Raw genomic sequence first — 21,847 nt, 5'->3', positions numbered from 1 at the left:
GCATTTACTTAAAACCCCTGCATAGAAAATGCAAGACATTATAGAAAGAAATCAAAGGATACCGGATTGATATTAAAATGTGACATATTCAGGGACTGGAAAATCCAGTTTCTAAGAGGTCAGCTCCTCCCCAGTCTATCTCTGGGTCAGCCCACACGAGCTGAGCTCCTGGCCTGCTGCGTGGGTTGTGGTGACCAGAGGGGCCAGCAGGGAGACGGGGGTCCACGGTTCCAGATGGAATGTTGGGTGGCATCGCAGGGCTTAGGCCTGGGCAGGTCTTAGGACAAGGGCTCCAGGGGTTGAGGGCAGACGGACCCTGAACTTGTCAGAGTGAAGAGCTTCCATCTTCCAAGACACCAACGGGGAGCGACAGGACACAACAGGAGACAATGAGACGCACAGGCCCGGCCCAGGTCTTGCCCCTGGATGCTCTGATGTCTGGTGACTGTCGGGGAAACCCCTCCAGAGAGGCAGGCAACTTGCAGAGCAGGCACTTCACCAAGGAAGGGCACCAAGAGGCCAGGCATGTGGAGGGGTGTAGCCCGTTTTAACCATCACAGAAATCCTGTCCAGCCACAGTGCGGTCCCACTGTGCACCAGCAGGACAACCATGGTCTTAGGAGACAGCAGAAGCAGCTGCTAGCACAACGTGGCCCACGTAGAGACCTCACACACTGCGTCACACGCATGTCTGTACGGTCTCAGTGTCCGTGAGTCCGCTCATGTATGTGAGAGCAGGTGTGGGGTCAGCCACCCAGCAAGCACTGCTGAGCAATCTTCTTGTTCTTTTGTAAAGACTGTGTAGCAGGCTGATGGTCTTGCAGATGCAGTCCCCACCACCACCACCAAGAGTGGATAAAGACTGTCATCATCCTCACCAAATGAGGTCGTGACACCAGGATGGCAAACAGCCTGCGGGCGAGGCTCTGGGTAGGACTGTTGTGCCTCTGACTGCATTGGTAACAGGCAGGCACCGTTCTGCCCCCAAACAAGTCCCTGCACGTCGGCCCTGAGGCCTGGCAACTCAGGGAGCAGGACACCGACTCCAGGGACCAGGCCCATCATTTTTACAGAAGGTCCTGTTAGAATGACCTATAGTTACCCCATGACTGACATGTTGAATCAGTATCCTAGGAAATGAAATCTCCTACAAAGACTGCAAAGAACAAGATCTCTCTCTAGGAGAGAATCAGATCTTCTGGCATTCGAGGGGCACCTTCAAATAAAAAGTTCCCCTGCATATTTTAAAGGCTCTTTCTGGCTCTATGTGGAACCTGACTCCTGCAGGTCCTGTGTGGGCTCCTCAGCCGTCCCAGGATGGCCACGCGCACTGTGACTATGCACTGGAGATCCACAGTCGCTTTTGGTTAACTGAATGTTTAAACACACACAAAAATCATAAGTAAGTGTTTACATGGTGTGTTCAATGTCTGTCTTATATTTATGTAAAACATACTTCTCCATGCTTCGGATAAAGGTTTCTTGAACAATGTCCACTTTCTCTTATACCTCCGTTTTAATGCTCATGAGCCACTTCTATAATTGATCATGGCACTAATAGTTTCCTTATTTCACAATCATGTGGGATTGGAAAAGCATGATTTACCCAACATTTTGAGAATTTACACAGCAATTTTTGTTTTGTGCTTTGATCAAAGAACACATTGGACTTCAAAGATTCTGAGCTGTATCAGACAGTGGAAGCCTGACTTCTGGTGAATATTCATGGCAACACTGTGGTCTCTGGGTGTAGATCGACTCCAGAGTGGAGGATCAAGACCTGGAACACTGGCCAATGCTCCAGAGCAGTTTGCTGCAGTAGTTGTAAGTGGACAAGTCCTTCCTCCGTGAACACGTCAATGGCCCCTTTCCCTAGAAACTTCCCTAAGCGGCAGCAGGGAAAGACTCCTCCAGCTCCACAGAGGACAGCGGCCTCCTCTCCTGGCCACAGAGGTGCCCACGTCTGGATGCCAGCCCCAGCCGAGGCTCATCCTCGGCTGCTCTGCGGCTGGCTGTGCAGCTCCTGCGGCTGCTGGATCTCCCTCACAGGTGCTGGAACCTCCCTGCCTGCCCCGCCCGCCCTTAACAGCTCTAATGGCCCGTAAGTGTGGCTTGAGAAGGTCAGCGGGACCTTGAGGGCTGGTGCTCAGCAAGATAACAAAGGCCTCAGAGACGGTGAGTGAAAAATCGAATGAAATGGGGAAATCTCAGTGTCTGATAGGCAGAGGTTCCAGCTCAGTGTTCTGTGTGAATTAATTCTTTTATCGGAAGGGCTTTATGAGTGTCTTCGTCCCGTGCATACCAATTCCAGGGCCGGCTCTCCAGAGTGGAAGGCAGAAGGGCTCCGCCAGCCCACAGCCATCTATTTATTGAAAAGTTTATCTGTGTATTAAATTCTCACTGAAGAGGGTTTCATTAGGCCCCCAAGACCAGTATAAACAGGGAGCTGCAGAGTCCTTTGGAAATGATGGGGGCCGGCTTCTCAGCCTGTTTCGGATCCTGTTGTGGGTGCACCGCTGCCAACAGCACCAGGAGAGAAGCACACATTCAAGCGGGAATTTTTTTTTTATTTCCTGCATTTGAGCAGGCCACAATTTATATCACTCAGGTCTCCTTAAATTAGTCCAAGAGGATTTCATTTTACAGGCCTGCTTGACTGGGATCCTTTTGGCACAACGGGTTCAGCTTTGTATACAACGGAGATTCATATTTTATGTGTGTGTAAAACCCCAGCCATGAATCTAGCAGCTCAAAGCTTCACCTTCATTCTTTACAGCTCAGTTCAGAGCTGCACATTTCCACAGGCCGAGTCTCAGGGCAGCTCCTGGCTGCGCAGAAAGGACAGAGGCTAAAAATAACTCAAGACCCCTGGAGCACACTCAGGGAAAACAGGACTCCTCCGCTCTTCCCACGGCATTCTCAAGTCCACAGAGGCCCACCCGAAGCCTCCGGTCACCTGTCAGTGGAAACAGCTCTTTGGGCCAGGTGTGGCCTTCTGCTCTCAGGAGGGGCGGACACTTCTGAACCCCCCTCAGGGCCATCTGGCACCTACAAAGCCCCACCCTGCAGTGGGGCCTTCTCCCCCAGGAGGCCCAGGGCTAAGTTAAGGCTTTCCGGGGTCTCTCCTGGCCCTGAGTCACCGTCTACAAACCTGAGCATTCCAAAGTCGGGCCGGGAAGCAGAGTGCCCGACAGCAGGGAGGTCTGCCTAGGACTGACGTGGTGGCTCCTAGGTTTCCAGACCCCGTCTGTCCCTGCTCAACACGTGGTGAGGACGCCCCGCTGCAAACCTCCTGAGCAGCACCCAGAGGCACGCCTTGCGCGTGACAGAAGAGAGGATGGCCCGGAGCTGAGAGTGTTCCGTCCCTGTGGCCCTCTCCAGCCACCGCTACCTGAGCTGGAGCTGCCTGCCTGGGTGCTATTCCCTGTGATGAGAGTCCATCCCACCCCACGGCTCTTTAGAATCAGTATTTTCAATAAATGAAAGTTGTGATCCCAATACTAGCTCATTCCTAAAATAACAGGAATCTCATCTCACGACCACAAGGAAGGAATTTCCTAGTGAGTTCTTCCCCTGGTAGAGAGCATTATTACTTAATTCTTGCCAACATGTCGACTTGTTGAATTAGGACAGGCAGGACCCCTATGTCCTGCAGTGATCCAGGGAACTCCTTAGGTATCGAGCACCTGCACGGTGCCCGAGAAATCTGGAGAAAAGGCCCCACACCCTTGACCCCAGGAGGCTTGCAGTCTGCAGGCCTAGACTGTATGTACAGAACGAGTGGAGAATCGGGCACGGTGACCCGCTGGTAATGTCATTAGGGACAGACTACAGGAGGAAGGTCAACATCATTTAAATCACTTAGGAAGGCGTTATAAGGGGTGTGAACTGGGCCTCAGCAAGGCAAGACTGGTGTGAGTGAAGGAAAGAGGGGGAAAGTCTCTTCCTGGTGGGCATGGGGTCCAGACAGGGGTGTGTTTTAGGAAATGCCGCCCCAGCGGCCCCAGGCTTGTGCTCTCTGTCACATGGCCGGTGTCCTACCAGTTGGCCACAACCAGAAGGTGCACAGATCTGGTACACGTGTCCCTGCCGGACAGCCCCACCCCGGAACCGCCCTGTCAGAGCAAGGCCCCTGAGGCGGGACTCCTGGCCAGGCCCGAGCTGGGCTCTCTCCTGCTCCCGTTGCTCCCTCCTTCCCTGCATCTCCCTCCCTCCCTCAGTCTGTCCCCTCCATTCTGTTGAAACCCAGAGCTCTCATTTAAACGTGTGGGAATAAAACAAAGACCCGGCACAGGGGTAGCTTAGGGCAACGGAGCCCCTCGGGAACCTGACACGGTAATACCCCTCCCGTTGTTGGGAGCACTCCTTGGCTGAGGAGGGGAGGAAGCAGGACGTCCTGGGCATGCTGCAGGTGGGTCTGGGAGCGTCCTCCACTCCGTCTTCACTCACCCACCGGGGACCTCACTGCCAGGCTGAGAGCCGTCCAATCGTGGCCCCGCAGAGAAAGGCCATCGGTGGACGCGGAGCGAGGTCACCTGCCCCAGAGCGCTGGAGCTGGGCTTCCTGTGTGGAGAGCAAACTTTGACTCCCCAGGGGGCGTCCTTCCCTTCTCTGTTAGGCCAGCACCACAGCCCTGAGAAGACCCGGACGGCCACTGGGAGGCCACCCACAGGTGGCAGTCTGTAGGGTGGTGTCACCAGAGTACCTGGAGTGTTGAATTAGCCACTGCACCTAGAGGGGGCCACACCCCAGGATGGGCAGCTCCCCTGAAGGGGGCAGGGATGTCACACACCCGGGAATCAGCCACACGAGGTCGGGGTGTCCCCAGGTGTGTCCCCAGTGCAGGCATCAGTCCTCCAACCACCACTTTGCCAAGAAGCAGAAGGAGAAGGTGGGACACCCGGGTGGGTCAGATAGGTGACAGTGCGACGGCGGTGGTGACCACGGGGACCAGGAACTGGCCCTCGAGGAGGACGGTTGCCGTGAGAACACACAGCTCCACCTGCCGCCAGGGAAACACCCGTAGCCCAGAGCCGCTGGCTGGGCGCCCAGGGCGGGGGAGGGACACGGCACCCGGATCCCCGTCTTCTCAAGACTCGTGCCTGAGGACGGGAGCCCAAGACGACCTCTTCAGGCCGGACACTCATCCTTCCTGCATGTGGCCAGGATGGGGATTCCACGCGGGGAACGTCCCGGAAACAGCACTGAACCACCCGCAGCCTCGGGAGATCTTTAAACATGGGGGAGGGGGAGCCGCCGCGGTGTGCCCCTGACCTGGGCAGAGTGGGAGGCTGGCTCTTCTCCAAGGTGCCCGTGTGTGAGAGAAGGACAGGTCCCCGGGCGGGAGAGGAGGCCTGCAGCGGGTCTCCGCCTCCAGGTGCGTGGACGTCTCTCCCACTGAGCGGACGGTTCCCCGTGGATCGGCTGCTTCTGTTCAGAGCCCCCAGGCCACCTTCCTGCTTCAGGCTTCAAGAATCCCCTCCACTGAAGCGGGGCTGTCTGGTCCGCTCGCGCCAAGGGAGCCTCTTGACAGAGCGCTGTTCCTAAGAAGAAAGGGAGCCGGCTCAGGGACGCGCTCTTTATTCTGGTTACAGGTACATAAATAAAACATGCTTCCTCGGGATCAGATCCCACCTACCAGCCCTCCCCTCTCCGCATCTGAGGTGTTTTCAAAGCCGCCTTTAATCTCTGCTCTCTGTGAGCCAGTCACTCAGCTCCCGAGGCCCCGAGGCCCCGCTCTCAGCCTCCCGGCCTTTCCGCCCGCCTTCCTCTCCCCCGAGGGGCTGTGCCCACCACGTGGGTGCTGCTGGGCTTTCCTCCCTCCTCCTCGCCCACCCTGGGAAGCATGTCCGTTTCCGTGTCTTGGGCAGCTCTCCCTCCGCCCACTCTCCCTTCTCACTGGGCAGTGGAGAGCAGAGTCCAGCGGCCTTGAGAGTCCGTGGGATTGCAGTAGGAAGAGTGAAGCTGCTGCATCCTACACGTCTGTTCCAGGTCCGCAGAGAAGTACTCACTGCCCACAGAGCCACTGCCCTTTGCCCGGTCAGTAAAGAAAAGGGGATGAAATGAGAAGGTGTTTTTAGACGATAAAAGAAATAACTATTTGAATTCCTGTTATCCTGTGAAACTGAATCTCCCCAAGCACTTTCAAAACCTCATATTGAAGCCTGGTTATCAACCACAATTTCAGCTTTGGGACAACCATTTTAATGGAGCCATGGCCACATTTAACAGTATCAACCTAGGCTCAAGTGAAGTAGCAACAACACCCAGTCATTAAAAAGTGAATCACTAAGTGAGAAATTGAAGAAATGGCTGGCCTTTTGGTTGAAGAATAAGCCAGTGTGGCGAGGGACCAGACTACAACCCAGGCTGCGCGATGGCCTCCACCCAGGCAAGGGAAGATGTCTCCCCCAAGCCAAGCTCAGGGCTCTGAGCACGCCCACTGCCCCGCAGGGTGTGCAGTGAGCTAATGCCACCCCCACTGCTGTGCTGAAGGCTTAGGGACACCTGTGCTCTGGAGTAGTGGACTCGGTCACACTTCACACAGGTTCAGGAGCCACCTGGGTGGAAGAGCAGGTGGCCCTATTCCAACACAGGACATCTTTCTACACATCTCATCTGCAAACTGGAGGTCATTGTGCGTGCCATGTCCCCGACTCCCCTTTCTCTCTCTGAGCACCTGAAATTAGACCTTTCACACCACGCGTCAACCCACGCTTGCTGACTAGGTCGGTCAGCACTGGTTTTCTGGGCAGTAGAGAGTTCTTTCAAAGGGCTGATACACTGAGAGAAAAGGAGAAGCCAAGATAGCAATGGACGTGGTTAATTACTTTGCATAATAGCTTTTCTGTCTCTTTTAGTCAAAACTTAACCCAAGATCCTACTTAGGTTAGGACCTGGTGAATCAGGCTTGCTTAGTACACCACTGGGAGAGCTTATTGATCTAGCGTCTGGAGACAGCATGTGGCATGGGACAAACCCAACCTGACACCTACTGTGGACATGGTTCACCAGAACACTGTCCAGTCCAGGGCTGCCCATCCTGTGGGCTCTGTCACGTTCCAATGGCAGAGCTGAGTGGTTGTCATAGACTCGACAACAGACCAAAAGCCAGATATGGCAGAAAAAATGTACTCGTTGCAAGTTGCTGGGGGGGAAGGAGCCTGCAGACCTCAGCTTGACCACAGCCCAGCACAGAGGCCACACAGGGGACCCGAGAGGGGGCTGGCGGAGAGCAGCCTCACACAGCCGCAGACTGGGAGAAACCCAGAGAGCATGGCTCCTGGGACAGAAAACAGGAAAGAACCTGCCTACCCTGGCCAGGTGTGTGTGTGTGTGCGTGTGCGTGTGCGCGTGTGCGTGTGCGTGTGCGCGTGTGCGTGTGCGTGTGTGTGTGTGTGTGCGTGTGTGTGTGCGTGTGCACGCGCACGGGGGGGGGGGTGACACAGGGAGACCGGGGAGACAAAGCACACATCACTCCAGAAGAGAAAGGCAGACCCCGAGCAGCCGGGCAGGAGCCACAGAGCCCCTTACTGCAGCTGAAGAGCACATTGACCTCAAATGGCTGGTGGGAAGCTGGGGCAGGCACCTGGTGGAGCCTGGGCCCACGGCCCTAGAAGAGACAAAGCAAGTCTTAGCAAATACAGAAACGTCCACAGAATCCCTTGTGACTTATTAGAGCATAATGCAATGAAATTAGAAATTAACGGCAAAGAAAAAAACTAGAGAAACTCTATAAACACATGGGAAATAAAGAACAATTGATGGGTTATAGAAGAAATCAGGGAGAAATTTAAAAATTCTCAGAATGAAACAGATACAACAAACCAGAATCTCTGGGACATGACAATAGTAGTTCTCAGAGTGTTGTCTGTCGTATGAACGCCACATAAGAAAATCAGAAGGTCCCAAATGAGCAGCCCAGTGGTGTACCTCCAAACAAGAAACAAACTCCACAACCAAGTCTTAGAAAAACAATAATTCCAAATTGAGTAAAAGAAAAGAAATATTTAAGATCAGAGTCAAAATTAATGAAATAAAGAATACATAGGATCAATGTACCCAAGAGTTTGTTCTTTGGAAAGAAACAACTGGTTAGTCTGCTAAACTCACCAAAGAGAGAGAAGAAAACCATAAGATTACATAAGAAAAGAGAGAACAGAAACCACTGAATTCCTCAGGGCCATTGGGGCTATTCTGAAAGTTTATACTCCAATAAGTTAGAAAATTTAGAAGAAATGGAAACATTTTTAGTCACACATGACCTACCAAAATTGAACCAAAAGAACATAGAAAACCTAAACAAACCAATAAAAAGCAATGAAATTGTAGTAGTAATAAACAGACTTCCAACAAAGAAGATCCAGGACCAGAGAGATTCTTGGCTGATTTCTACCATAACTTTAAGGAAGAACTAGTGAGGTGCTTCTCCATTATCCCATGAAGCAGAAAAGGATGAAGCACTTCTGAATTCACTCCATGAAGCCAGGATCGCACTCAGAACAAATCCAGATAGGAGCACATCAAGGAAGAAGAGTACAGTCAATCTCCTGAGGTACTCAGGTGCAGAAATCCTTAATAAAACATCAGGAGAACTCATCCACAACACATTCAGAAGGTCAACTTGGCCTCATTGTAGGGGGCCAGGATGACTTGGCATGCGCAGATCAGTAAGTGTGACTCACAGCTGAAAAGAACCAGGGGAAGAGTCACACCTCTTCTCAGAAAGGTGCAGAAAACATCTTTGAAAAATTCAGCTACCACTCACACTAAAGACACTGAGAAACTGGGGACAGAAAGAACCTGCCTCAAGGTCGTGAAGGCTACACATGACAAACCCAGATCCACATCGTCCTGGACGGGGAGAAGCTGAAAGCATCTCCCCTAACATCAGGAGGGATACCAGGAGGTCCCCTCTCACCACCCGTATCCAATATGGCAGAGCCATCAGGCAACAGAAGGAGAGACAAGGAAACAGAGAAGAAGTCAAGTCACCGCTGTTTTCAGATGGCAAGACCCTATACTTAGGAGATCCCCGAAGCTCCCCCGGAAGACTGCTAGAGCTGGTGAGCAAATTCAGCAAGTAGCAGGATAAAAATCCACACACAAAAATCAATAGCTTTCTTCTATACCAATAAAGAAGCTGCTGAGAAAGGAATCAGGAAACCACTCCATTTACCAGAGCCTCAAATAAATAAGACCTAGGAGCAAATCTAACAGGAGGTGAAAGTCCCACCCAGAATCCACAGGACCCCAAAAGGAGAAAGAGAGGACAGGACAAGGTCGGAAAGCCCCGTGTTCAAGAATGGGCTGAACAGAACTATTAAAACATTAAAACGGCAACATTACCCAAAGCCATCTTCAGATTTAATGCAATACCCATCAGAATGCTAATTACATTCTTCACAAAACTAGAAAAATTCCTAAAATTAGTTTGGAAAACTAAAAGGCGAGGAATGGACAAAGCAATTCTGAGCAAGAGGAGTCCTGCTGGAGTGCTCTCAACGCCTGACTTCAAAACATACTAGAGAGCTAAGGTGACAGAAGTGCCCGGCACTGGCCCAGAAACAGACTCACGGACCAAGGGAACAGGACAGAAGACACAGAGACAGACCCACACAGACACAGCCTTCAGCCTGGACAGGGTGCCAGAGACGTGCCCTGGAGAACTCAGCCTTTTAACAATGGTGCAGGGAAATTGGCCATCCATCTGTAGAGGGATGAAATTGGGTCCCTCTCTCTCACCCTCACAAAAGTCAACTCAAAATGGGCGGAAGACCTGGAAACTTTGCAACTGCTACCAGAAAGCTCAGGTCAACACTGCAGCATATGAATGCAGACAACGACTTCCTCGTTAGACTCCTGAAGCTCAGGAAATGATGCCAAGCAGTCGGGTGGCACCCAGAGTGGAGGTGCGTGCCCCCTGCAGCGAGCCTGGCTGGCCGAGAGCAGCGGATGGGTGGAGGGTGTTCTCCTGGGTCTGCTCCCTGGGGTGAGGGGCTGGCACTCTGTGCTGCCAGCTCTCTGCTGGGGGCTGAGCGTGGGGTCCACAGAGGCACCTGCCCCCCTGTGAGGAGGCCTGCAGCGGAGCCCGCACCTGACAGAGTGAACTGCAATGGAGGGTCTTTTAAGTTGGAATATCCCCAAAACATGTCAAGAGGCTTAATAAGAATATAGTATCTGTAATTTCAGGAGCTGAAACAAAACAGAGATCTCAGGGGTCCAGACAGGAGTCCAGCAATTCAGCCTGGTGGCTCCCCACACACTGAGAAGCTGCAGAATTGTCAAACGAGGTCTCTGTACACTTGACCTGCTCTTACCTTAAAACAGATGATTAAAATATGCCGAGGTATAATACTGTTACATCGTGTTAAGACCCAATTAATTCAAACAATAAAAATAATAATGCCTTAGATTTACATGACACTCTGTTTTTCAAAGCTCAGACTGATTGCCTGGTAATTATTCCACCTGTGCGTGTTCTCGCAGAGTCATCTGTGGAAGGAAAGGTGGGTTCAGGCTTCCCCAAACCTACTCCCTGTATTCTACAGAAGAGGGAACCTGATTATCACGGCAAACATGGCTCCGTTGTGATTCAAGAGGGAAGGGCCAGAAGCCTCATCACGTGGATCTGTCGACAGCCAAAGACAAGCCATCGCCCCAGGTTGAAGTCCTGGGCAGCTTTGTGGGTGGCCAAGAGCTCTGCAGGAACCTTAGTCTGAGTCAGGGCACTGGTCTCCAGCCTGGATCCCTTGCTGTTTTCAAGTCCCCCATTATCTACTTGGACTTCTGTGAGACGGGGAGAGGGCGTCGATCTCACCGAACAAGAGTCTGGGACCACCACTGGCTCCTGTGGCACCCGAGCTTTCCTCCAGGCTTCTCATTGTCATCTGGGGCCACCGGCTAGTGTTGCTACGGGGAAGAACTCGGGGAGTCTTCTCTGCCTCTGGTTAGTACAGTGGATGGTAGGTGGAGAGCCCCTGGTAATCAGTAAGGACCAAATGCAGCACATCATCTTGTTTCCTCAAAGTCAAAGTTCTGTGGCCACGCAAGTCTGCCCTTGTCGTCCACGGGAGGGGAGACCCCATGCCCTCTTCTTCTCCAGACCCAGGTGACCCTGCTAGACGGAGGTGCAGCAGGCCCTTCTGCAGCACAGCCACTCTGGCCCCACCCACTGCACTGTCTTGACGGCTCTGGCTGGCCCCACCTCTGCCCCCTAGATTCCTGCACAGCTGCTTGAACTCACCATTTAAGAATGGCCGCTTCTCACACGGCAGGTGCTGTCCGACCTGCAAAGGCACCACGCTCCTCACACAGCGTCTGCGCCATAATTGGAATGTCACTGAGGACTATCTGAAGTCCTCCTTGTGCAATGTAGGGTGCTGCGGGGCCCTTTGACCAAGAGCCCCGGGACGTGGGCTCTCAGCTCCACCTGGGAGCATGCGAACTAGCACTGAGTTCTGGTTCTGAGAATGGTCACTCTTCCCAGATGAGAGTGGGGGAAAGGACAGCCATTCTCTCTGCAGGTGCAGGGTCTGGACGTCAGCTGTGAAGAAGGGCGGGATGAACGGTCAGCTGCGTGGGACCAGTGAGGCTCCGTGAGCTGTTGGCAAGGAGGATAATGGTAGACTCTCCCCAGGAGTTAAAGCCTTTGCTTTACGTCAGACTTGCCATTTGTCAGGTCACACAACCTAGGCCCAAACCTGCGAACAGGTGATGACCTGGAGGTTGAAGCTGAGTTTCCTCAGGGTAGCGAGGACTTCCCCCAAGGCAGGCAAGTCTGAGAAAGCAGCTGAGATGGCGCGGCTGGTATTTCTATAACCACCACGGGAGGAGAGCAGCACATCACAGCCCCGCACCAACCTCTGCAGGACGTGTCGAAGGGCTGGGTCTCCACCAGGGAGTGGGGGAGACCCCAGGGGTTCTGAGGCTCAGCACCCCCTGGGGAATCAGCCCTGTCCTGAGGTGCACTGGGAAATGAAAGGCCCCTGTAAACGGAGAGGGTCCCGTCAGAGCCCCGTAGCAGATATACCAACCCCCTTTAGGATTTCAGCTATTTGCAGCTGGAAAATAACCTGAGAAGTTTCCCTAAGAATATTCAGGAAGAGGCATGGACTCTGACCCTGGGGAATACGGAGCAGCCAGAAGGAGGCGATCTGAGAGCCATGTTCACCTGACAGCAGATAATTAAAGTAGTCCCACTGAATTAGCCGCATTGAGTGAACAAGGAGCTATTTGACAAGAGCCTTAGCCCAGTGAATCAGTTTTTGCCTAGATCAAATCAGATTCTTCCTTCCTCACTGATGATTTCTGGTCATTTAGGATAACTAACACAAGCCCACGTGATTTCTGACATTCAGGTTTCAACTGTGTTCACGATGGCGCTGACGCTGTGATGACGCCCGGTCCTGGGACAGCACATGACAGGCAGGTGGGCCTGTCTCTCCCCGCTGCTGTCTGTACTTTTCCAGAGCCCTGTGTCAATGGCAAACCCAGACTCAGAGCCCTGGACACGAGGCTGGGATGGGGGGAGCTTTTCCTGCAGCCTTCAGCAGAGCCAGTTGACCAAGCCCCCAGTTCACAGAGCGAGGGACGCCCCTGGACTCCCGCGTCCATGTCGTGTGCTCCCTGGTTGTCGTCAAGGGGATTCAGCCTGAGATCGGTGCTGGAACCTCCCGGGAGGATCCCGGCTTCTCAAAGCCACGGCGGGAGCTCGGGGCTGCAAGCTCGGGCTTCCCAGGCTGTTTCCCTGGGGCCCTCCCGCCTGGGGGGGCAGGCACAGAGACCCAGCGGTGCAGTGGGCGACTCTGGGGTGGCCTTTAGGAGACAAACCAGGGGTAGAGCCAAAGAGCCCCCTAAAGTCCTCTGCATTTTCTTGTGACTTATTTAGATTAGATCATCACAGCCAAAGTTGATTAAATCAGGGTTCAAGGTCAAACTCAGGGGCAGAATCCAGGCTGCCCAGGTCTTCCCATGACCTGGTGCCCAGGTTTCTACTTTCCTGCTCCACCAGACCTCAGCCTGGTGTCTTTTTGTTTACTTCTGTGGTGAGCCAGGACACAGCCATGCACCTACTCCCTTGTCCCTCTCAGTCCCTCCTTCCCGCCACTGGCTCCCCCTTCCTTCACCCCGGCTATTTGTGCAGCTAGAAAATGTCTGAGGCCTCGAGGAAACCCGTATTCCTCGGCTCTCCTGAGGGCCAGGCACCCCACAGTCAGTACTTTCCGCACTCTCTCCATTGAGACCAGAAAGGAAGCGCAGGGGACAGTTACCTCCGAACCTAAGAGCCACAGAGTTGACGTCTAAAAGAGTTTGGTCCAGGTTCCATGTGCTTTCCCGTCCTGGCAGGGCTTTGTGACACGCCGGCAGCAGGCAGCCAGCTGGACCCCCTGGGCCCTCGGTGGAGACCGAGGCTGACCCACCGCAGCTTCCTGTCGTCCACTCCCGGCTAGCTTGCCCTCACAGAGGGCCACAGGCTCCACTTCCCCCAGCTCTGAGAAGCAGCAGCCCGGCCTGCCCAGGAGGAGGGTCACACCTGGCCTGGGCCTCCCTCCCTGCCCCCCGGGGACAGTGCCACCTCTTCATGCCCACCCCCAGAGCCACCTGCGGACAGAGGTGGTGAGAGCAGCAGCCCATGCCACAGGGAAAAGCAGGGGCAGACGCCGCCCAACCACCCCAGGACTCAGAGATGATGGTGGCTCTTTTGAAACAGTGTCATAGGCATTAAAAAAAAAAAAAGGAATGATTTTTATTTACTGTGCATTTACCCATGGGAGTCGTGGGTTGCCATCGCCAAGGTTGGCGTCTTGAGGACTTTAACACCTTTTTCTGGTACCTCTACCAGTAAGGGTACAACCGTAGACTCTACTTAGGTGCTAGCGACTCTCCCCGTTTACCCAGAGGAGAGAAGTAAACCAAGAATCTCAACTGGAAATGGGCAAGCTTTGGGCCGGGCTGCATGGGGGGTTCGAGAGATGTGGGACTTGGAGCCGGGACACGTAGGTCCAGGTTCCCTGAGGCCTGCGTAGCACGTGGACTCCTGCTCTGGGACTCGGTCCTGTGTCTCTTTAGTGTACAGAGTTTTATTCTTATTTTCACTACTACCTCACAAGATTCTGATGAAAATCTTATAATAAATATCCAGGAAAGCATTTGACAAATGGTATGATAACATGAGTATTTGCACATTATTATAGTTTGGAGTCCATCATTTTAAAAACATACTAATCAAACATCTGGATGGTCCTTTAAGAAAATGTGCTAGATAGTCAGAACCTCCAATGTTCCCAAGGGCCACCTTGTCAAGGTCCCTTAGGGAAGAGACCCTCTGGTTTGCATGACAGGGATTCCCAACGGTGCCAAGTTGGAGAGGTCAAGGTGAACATCAACCTGAGCACCTCCTGACTTTGTCAGCACCTCATCATGAACCTTTGAAGCCCGAGTTCCAGATGGGAGACACAGGACGGTCAGGTGGGGACAGCTCCAGGCTCCTAGTGGGGGCCTCTTAGATGGTCCCGTGTGGCATCTCCAGAGTCAGGTGATTCACTGCAGGTGACTTCAGTGTCACACATCTGGCAAGGGGTCTGGGTTCCATGCACACCTCCTCCCAGGTAAGCCAGGGCTTCCCGGTCCCTTCCCCATGTCCACACCACTGTCCAGCAGGGACAGCACCTTCCTTCCAGAACCTGGATCACAAGTGTACTTCCAGGGTTTCCAGGGTTTTGTGGTCTATAGCTCTTCCTCCCACAGCATGGAGAAGACTGGATCTTTGGGTCCCTTTGCACTGCCACAGTCCTGGGCTTTCCCGGGCACTGTCGTCCCCGTTGGCCACTGTGGCCTTCACAGCCCACATACCTGCGACCTGTAAGAACATGCATCCCAGGGGCCACCCATGGGGTGGACCAGGCATCAGGTGCTGCCCCAACCTCACTGTCTGGCCAGGGAGGCAGAGACAGACCCCCAGATTGAGTCTTGCCAAGGGTCACTCCCCTGGGACTCGGGCTGCGCAGGGGCGTCTGGCTCAGCTTCCTGCACAGGCCTGGGGAGGAAACAAGACGAGGCCAACTCCTGAGCAGCACCGGCCACGCCGGCTGTCTTCACAGTATTTGTAACTTCTTTCCTTCAACTTCAGTGTGTACCGCACTGCATGTTGGCTCATCGGTCAATATTATCTAACTTTCTGTGTTTTTCTGACTTTCGGCATTTACTAATGTGGACTCTCCTTGACTCGGGAAGATCGCTGCTTTTCTTTACACATCAGTGCAGAAATGACTTCATGTGCCTTTAAAGCCCCGAGTTCCCGGATGCGAGGCCCAGGATGGTCAGGTGGGGACAGCTCCATGCCTCCAGGCTGATTTAAAGAGGCCAACCCAGAGGCACTGATCAACGTTGGGGTTCACTTCTCTTGAATATCGTAACCCCAGTTCTCTACTCCTTCTTGCCACAGCACTGCCTGAGAGCCCTGGGACCAAAACTACAGAGAGCAAGGTCACACACCAGCCATCCCAGTGACTCAGGGGCTAGGCAGGAGGAGCCCAAGCTCAAGGTGAGATGGTGCAGGGGCACACACCAGCCACCCCAGTGACTCAAGGGCTAGGCAGGAGGAGCCCAAGCTCAAGGTGAGATGGTGCAGGGGCACACACCAGCCACCCCAGTGACTCAAGGGCTAGGCAGGAGGAGCCCAAGCTCAAGGTGAGATGGTGCAGGGGCACACACCAGCCACCCCAGTGACTCAAGGGCTAGGCAGGAGGAGCCCAAGTTCAAGGTGAGCTGGTGCAGAGTCACACACCAGCCACCCCAGTGACTCAGGGGCTAGGCAGGAGGAGCCCAAGTTCAAGGTGAGATGGTGCAGAGTCACACACCAGCCATCCCAGTGACTCAAGGGCTAGGCAGCAGGAGCCCAAGTTCAAGGTGAGATGGTGCAAGGTCACACACCAGCCACCCCAGTGACTCAAGGGCTAGGCAGGAGGAGTCCAAGCTCAAGGTGAGATGGTGCAGGGGCACACACCAGCCACCCCAGTGACTCAAGGGCTAGGCAGGAGGAGCCCAAGTTCAAGGTGAGATGGTGCAGGGACACACACCAGCCACCCCAGTGACTCAAAGGCTAGGCAGGAGGAGCCCAAGTTCAAGGTGAGCTGGAGCAGAGTCACACACCAGCCACCCCAGTGACTCAAGGGCTAGGCAGGAGGGGCCCAAGCTCAAGGTGAGATGGTGCAGGGGCACACACCAGCCACCCCAGTGACTCAAGGGCTAGGCAGGAGGAGCCGAAGTTCAAGGTGAGATGTTGCAGGGACACACACCAGCCACCCCAGTGACTCAGGGACTAGGCAGGAGGAGCCCAAGTTCAAGGTGAGATGGTGCAAGGTCACACACCAGCCATCCCAGTGACTCAGGGGCTAGGCAGGAGGAGCCCAAGTTCAAGGTGAGATGCTGCAGGGGCACACACCAGCCACCCCAGTGACTCAAGGGCTAGGCAGGAGGAGCCCAAGTTCAAGGTGAGATGGTGCAGGTACACACACCAGCCACCCCAGTGACTCAGGGACTAGGCAGGAGGAGCCCAAGTTCAAGGTGAGATGGTGCAGGGGCACACACCAGCCATCCCAGTGACTCAGGGGCTAGGCAGGAGGAGCCCAAGTTCAAGGTGAGATGGTGCAGGGGCACACACCAGCCACCCCAGTGACTCAGGGACTAGGCAGGAGGAGCCCAAGTTCAAGGTGAGATGGTGCAGGGACACACACCAGCCACCCCAGTGACTCAAAGGCTAGGCAGGAGGAGCCCAAGTTCAAGGTGAGCTGGAGCAGAGTCACACACCAGCCACCCCAGTGACTCAAGGGCTAGGCAGGAGGGGCCCAAGCTCAAGGTGAGATGGTGCAGGGGCACACACCAGCCACCCCAGTGACTCAAGGGCTAGGCAGGAGGAGCCGAAGTTCAAGGTGAGATGTTGCAGGGACACACACCAGCCACCCCAGTGACTCAGGGACTAGGCAGGAGGAGCCCAAGTTCAAGGTGAGATGGTGCAAGGTCACACACCAGCCATCCCAGTGACTCAGGGGCTAGGCAGGAGGAGCCCAAGTTCAAGGTGAGATGCTGCAGGGGCACACACCAGCCACCCCAGTGACTCAAGGGCTAGGCAGGAGGAGCCCAAGTTCAAGGTGAGATGGTGCAGGTACACACACCAGCCACCCCAGTGACTCAGGGACTAGGCAGGAGGAGCCCAAGTTCAAGGTGAGATGGTGCAGGGGCACACACCAGCCATCCCAGTGACTCAGGGGCTAGGCAGGAGGAGCCCAAGTTCAAGGTGAGATGGTGCAGGGGCACACACCAGCCACCCCAGTGACTCAGGGACTAGGCAGGAGGAGCCCAAGTTCAAGGTGAGCTGGAGCAGAGTCACACACCAGCCACCCCAGTGACTCAAGGACTAGACAGGAGGGGCCCAAGTTCAAGGTGAGATGGTGCAAGGTCACACACCAGCCACCCAGTGACTCAAGGGCTAGGCAGGAGGAGCCCAAGCTCAAGGTGAGATGGTGCAGGGGCACACACCAGCCACCCCAGTGACTCAAGGGCTAGGCAGGAGGAGCCCAAGTTCAAGGTGAGATGGTGGAGGGACACACACCAGCCACCCCAGTGACTCAAGGGCTAGGCAGGAGGAGCCCAAGTTCAAGGTGAGCTGGAGCAGAGTCACACACCAGCCACCCCAGTGACTCAGGGGCTAGGCAGGAGGAGCCCAAGCTCAAGGTGAGATGGTGCAGGGGCACACACCAGCCACCCCAGTGACTCAGGGGCTAGGCAGGAGGAGCCCAAGTTCAAGGTGAGATGGTGCAAGGTCACACACCAGCCACCCCAGTGACTCAGGGGCTAGGCAGGAGGAGCCCAAGCTCAAGGTGAGATGGTGCAGGGGCACACACCAGCCACCCCAGTGATTCAAGGGCTAGGCAGGAGGAGCCCAAGTTCAAGGTGAGCTGGAGCAGAGTCACACACCAGCCACCCCAGTGACTCAGGGGCTAGGCAGGAGGAGCCCAAGTTCAAGGTGAGCTGGAGCATAGTCACACACCAGCCACCCCAGTGACTCAGGGGCTAGGCAGGAGGGGCCCAAGTTCAAGGTGAGCTGGAGCAGAGTCACACACCAGCCACCCCAGTGACTCAAGGGCTAGGCAGGAGGGGCCCAAGTTCAAGGTGAGATGGTGCAGGGGCACACACCAGCCATCCCAGTGACTCAAGGGCTAGGCAGGAGGAGCCCAAGTTCAAGGTGAGATGGTGCAGGGGCACACACCAGCCATCCCAGTGACTCAAGGGCTAGGCAGGAGGAGCCCAAGTTCAAGGTGAGATGGTGCAAGGTCACACACCAGCCACCCCAGTGACTCAGGGGCTAGGCAGGAGGAGCCCAAGTTCAAGGTGAGATGGTGCAGGGGCACACACCAGCCATCCCAGTGACTAGGGTCGGGCGCTGAGGCAGGAGGGGCCCAAGTCCAAGGTGAGCTTCCACAACTTAGCGAGACCATGTCTGAAAATAAACAATAAAATGACTGGGGAAAGGGGTCAGTGGAGAGCCACCCTAGGCTCAACCCTAGCACCAAAAAAGAGAAAGAAAGAAAAAAAGAAAGACAGCAAGCAGAGAATGCTAGAAATCGACCTGAGCTGAGCCTGTGAGCCCAGCTGTGACCCCACTCTACAGGAAGCTGTGCGTGGCCCTGCAGGTCGCTCCCTCCTGGGGGCCTCTGTTTCCTACTGGGGCGTGAAGCTTTGGACCAGGTGAGGCCCAGGATCCCGCCCTCCGTCCATCCCCCCACCTTTGACTCAGTGGCCCCTGGGTACGGAAAGTGTCCACAGAAGAGCAAAAGCAGGCGTCTTGAGCATCTGAAATACATATGTGATCTTTCTTCTTCGCCTCAGGGCTCTAGTTTAGGGTTAAAATCGCCTATTTTAATAATTCAAGGTCCACCAGACCAACCAGGAAATAAAGAAACAAGAGGAAAGAACTCAGAGTGCTCATTTCCAATTTTTCATAAATAATAGCCAGTTACCAAGGGAGGCACAACGGCAGCCGCTCGCTGCTCCTGCCTGGCCCGGCCAGGTGAAGGCCGAGCAGTCAGCACGGACGGTCCCTGGGGAGGGGGAGGTGCTCGATTTCGTATTCTGCTCATCTCTATTTTAGAAGAAGACGGTTGACACTGTCTCATGGAAAGGAAAATGCACTCAGATTTCATCATCAAACAGTATTTATTATTAACCCCGAGGACATGCGGGGCTGTGCTGAGCATGCCAATGGCCACCTCCTGCCGGTGGCATTTCTGTGCCAGAACCTGGTCTCCTTGTGTTGACGCTAGAGGTGAGGAGGGCAGTGACAACAGATTAAAGGGATGAAAAATGGGCTTTGGAGGAAAGGTCACAAGAACTGCAAAGGTCACTCGGCAGAGGGGAGGTGAAGGGTGGCTGGTTCCTGTTCCCAGCCCAGGGAGGGTTCACCCAGGAGCGGGTAGCGGACGCTGCAGGCTGTCAACCAGGGGGAGGCCTTCAGAAGAGGTGCGGAGTCGCCAATGGCAGGAAGCCCCTAGGGAGCCTGGCAGTTCACCCTGAGGATGTTGAAGGACTCCCGATGAGATCCCCTGAGGAAGGGACACCACAGGCCACAGGGGCCAGAACGGCAGCCCCACAGGCTCCTGGTCTGGGATTCACACTTCTCCCAAGGTGCTGGCCTGGTCTCCAAGGATGGCTCCAGTGACCCACACGGCCCAAATGTGGGCAGATACACTGCTGTTCCGCCCATTCAGAAACGGGACTGTAAGATGGAGCTAAGACGGAGCTGTGATGGAGCAGGGTGCACGCTGGCCTGGGGCAGCAGGGACTTGGATCCGGTTCTGTCTACTCTCCTGTGGACCCTCTAACCACTCACCCTCTCTGGCCCTTACTCTCCTGCAAAACAAGGACACTGGTGCCAGGTCTCAGGCTGTCCAGAAGGTGGGCAGATCACGCCTTCCTTCATCCATTCACTGTCTGACTCATGAAAGAAAAGTAGAAAAGATAATTTGAGAATTAAAAGATGTAACTGTAAGATGTTGTGTTAGTCTCAAGTGTCCTCAAAGTGCTCCTATAAAAATGATTATCATCCATTTTTACAAACACAGCTACCAGGAAGTGAGACTGTAAAGATAAAGTCCAATACTCAGTAAGCAACCCGCGCACTGAGCCGTGATGATAGGGAACAATTCCCTGCCTTCACATAATTTAAACAGGAACTACATCTTAAAAAATAAATACCTAGATCATTTTTCCCTTATGCTCCTCTTGTCGTCTTTCAGTGCTGTGAAAAGTCTCAGATTTTGGTAGGCTTTTTCCCATGTGGTGATCAATAACACAGCCTGCTCAAGGGATGGTCTCGGAGTGCCACTCCTTACCTCCTGAATACCACTGGAAATGAAATGGAAGGGGGAATTCCAAAGAAGATTGTGAGAGGCAGATCTGGCAATCCGCAACTGAAACGGGGTGGTGCCCTCCGGAGCAGTCGTCCTCAGCAGTGGACAGTGAAGGCACCGACTCTGCGCTGCACAGCTCATCCCAAGACGCATCTGCCCATGTGGCGGAGCCCAGCAGGAGTCAGTGGGGGGGGAAGACCTGCCCTTCACAGGAGTCAACAACCTGGTTTAAGCCCCTCCCCCTCCCCCTCAGGGTCTGGCAACTGCAAACTCTTTCAGGTGAAGACTGGACGCCCATCGTGTCCACCAGGGTGGCCGTCGACGTCAACCAAGTGGGTCTCGGGGAAGCTCGAGACAGCTGACTTCTGTGCCCACATCTTCATGGGATCCCTGAGGTCCACATGATGTGCAGCTGGGTCTGGAGTCACTGGCAGGCAGCGTGAGCGTGCCAAGTGGCACTTTTTATCTGTGTAGGAAAGCGCGAATGAGCTGGAGCTAAAGCCACCTGACCACCTGCGTCAGAATTTCCAGAATCAACTCTGGCCTCTGTCAGTCCATCTGCCCATCTATCAGGCTTCCTCTCTCATCCCAACGAGTCTCGCACAGGGCCTTTTAGTAGATGGCCAATCTACTCATTACGGCATCACCTTGGAATCTCAGCCGTTGGAGCAGAGCTCATCTCTCTGGGAGATTTGAACTTTGACCCTGCTCTCCTCCGCCCCAGGGCAGCTGCCTGGTGTGGACACGAGTGTCTATAAAGCCCTTCTATTTCTGCCTTTTGTAGTAACTTCTACCACTTAATCTCTTATGACCACTGGTTCTAGAATGTGAGGTGGAGTTAGATTCACATTTCCCCCAGGCCTACATCTGCCGGGAGCTCCCGCCTACGTTCCTGATCTTGGCCTGTGTTCTCAGACACCAGTGAGGGAGAGCAGCAGAGTCCCAGGATGCCCATCAGAGGCCCAGCCCTGGTACCCGAGCTTGCCTGCACAGTCACAAGGCACACGTGGCAGTCAGAAGCTGGCTCTGGGCTGGGAAGGCAGGCCCAGCCCTGGAGCAGACTGTTCAAGTCAGGGTTGCAGGTCAGAGGCTGAGGCCCGTGGGTTGGGGGCGTCTGCTCCCGCCATCCTCCCAGCTCTGGTTGAGGAGGGAGAGGGAGAGCACTCTACCTGAGGCTGGGACTCGGGAGTCCTCCAGTGCTGCACGCAGATCCACTTCTCTCCTGCTCTGGCTCTTAGGCTGTGGAACTGGGGCCTGGGAAGTTGCCTGCTGTGTCCAGATTCTGTACCGAATGCAAAAGCAAAACCCCTCTGTTATCAGGAAGTCACTTTTCTCCATGCTATTCCTCTAATGATCACATACTGTTTCCCAGAAAGTGCTCCTCAATTATTTAAGAGGACCCGCCTGTCACCCGTGCATGAAGATCTGACGGTGCACAT

The sequence above is a fragment of the Urocitellus parryii genome, chromosome 9 (assembly GCF_045843805.1).
Source record: "Urocitellus parryii isolate mUroPar1 chromosome 9, mUroPar1.hap1, whole genome shotgun sequence".
NCBI classification, from domain to species: domain Eukaryota; kingdom Metazoa; phylum Chordata; class Mammalia; order Rodentia; family Sciuridae; genus Urocitellus; species Urocitellus parryii.
This window is presented reverse-complemented; position numbering follows the sequence as displayed.